A 1,787-nucleotide genomic window follows, 5' to 3' on the forward strand; every position below is an offset into this window, starting at 1 on the left:
TAAACCAATGAAAACTGAAAAAGACACCAAAAAAAATCCAGAATCACAATACATTTGTGTAAATAAAATTTAGCTAATAAAATTAAAAAGTTAACACCAGATTATTTACTCTTTCGAACATTGAACCCTTAGTTTCCCTCATCCAAATTGCAAAGTCACAAAAACTCTTCTTTTTTAACTTTGCATCGTCCACCAGGTCCTTCCTCTGAATGTTTAGATGAGTTTTCAGAGTTCCTTTCTGATTTTGTATTAAATACTGACAGGTTCATCATAGTGGCAGATTTTAACATCCATGCTGAGATTGAAGGCGATAGCTTAAGAGCAGCCTTTAATGCTATCTTAGACACTATTGGCTTCATTCAAAATGGGAATGGTCCCACACATTCGTATCTTCATACTTTAGACCTTGCACTTACATATTGAATTTGATGAAATAGCACTATTTCTCACAACCCTGTCCTCTCTGACCACTTTTTAATAACTTCAGGATTACTTTAACAATCTCCTGCGCCAAGAGGTTTCACTTAACAGATAATTATCAGATAAAACAGCTATAAAATGAAAGAATCTATTTCCCTTTCTGTCTCCACTGTATCACTTAGCAGTGCTACAGAGGGCAAAAGTTTAGTTTATTCCCCTTCATAGGTGTATGACTTCTATGATGGGGTTACTGATTCTCTGTGCACTGCCTTAGACAACACAGCCCCTTCGAAAAACGAAAAGCTGGCTCCCTGGTTTAATGCAGATGCACACTCTGAAGCAAAATGCTAGGAAACTGGAGAGAAAATAGCACTATACATGCCTAGGGGAATCCTTCCTATTCTGGAAAAATAGTATATTACTATATATGAAGACTCTTTGTAAAGCAAGAGTAGCATATTTCTCCTTATTGATAGACAAGAATAACAATACTCCTAGATTTCTTTTTAATATAGTTGCCAGACCCACCCAGAGCCATAGGTCTGTTGAACTGTCCATCCCACCTGTTCCTAGCAGTAATGGTTTTATGGATTATTTTATAAATAAGATTGATTCTATTAAAAATCTGAACATCAGCACCCCTTTAGCTATGATTGGGTTGTATTTGGAAAGTCAGGCAGCATCTTTAGACTGCTTTGAATCAGTTCAACTGATTTAGCAAAACTACTGTGTTCACCTAAACCTTCTACTCGTATGTTAGATCCAGTTCCAACAAGGTTACTTAAGGAATTATTCCCTTTGATCTCATCCTCCATTTTAGATGTGATTAATCTATCCCTGTTACAGGAATATGTACCTTAGGCTTTTAAGGTAGCTGTAAATAAACCTTTACTTAAGAAACAGTCTCCTGACCCAGATTACTTGGTCAATTATAGATCTATATCAAATCTTTCTTATCTAAAATTTTTGAGTAGTTGAATCATAGAATCATATTTTTTCCTTGGCCTGTTTGTGAGCTAAAATGTTAAAGTGTTCCTTTTCTCTCTTCCTGAATAGGGGTGATTACTTAGGAGCTTTGTTCCATTCTTTATACTGAGATGTAGGGAAAGGAAGGAGGGTTGAAAAGAAGTTTCCTCCCTAGTTTAGATGAGGGGGGAAACATAGATAAACATGTCCTTATTAAGATTCTCACGTCCTGTTTCTGGTGTGAACAGAAAACAGTTGTCTAAAATGTTTATCTGAACAAATTTATGTCCTTTCATGAACTAACATGTTTCTCTTGGGAAGACTCAATGTTCAGTGCTCATTTTTACTTCACAAATTGGCGTCACAAACAGGATCCTTCGCTGATCTGTCCGCTCGGTGGA

The sequence above is a fragment of the Cyprinodon variegatus genome, unplaced genomic scaffold, assembly GCF_000732505.1.
Source record: "Cyprinodon variegatus isolate N-32 unplaced genomic scaffold, C_variegatus-1.0 Scaffold1457, whole genome shotgun sequence".
Classification (NCBI taxonomy): Eukaryota; Metazoa; Chordata; class Actinopteri; order Cyprinodontiformes; family Cyprinodontidae; genus Cyprinodon; species Cyprinodon variegatus.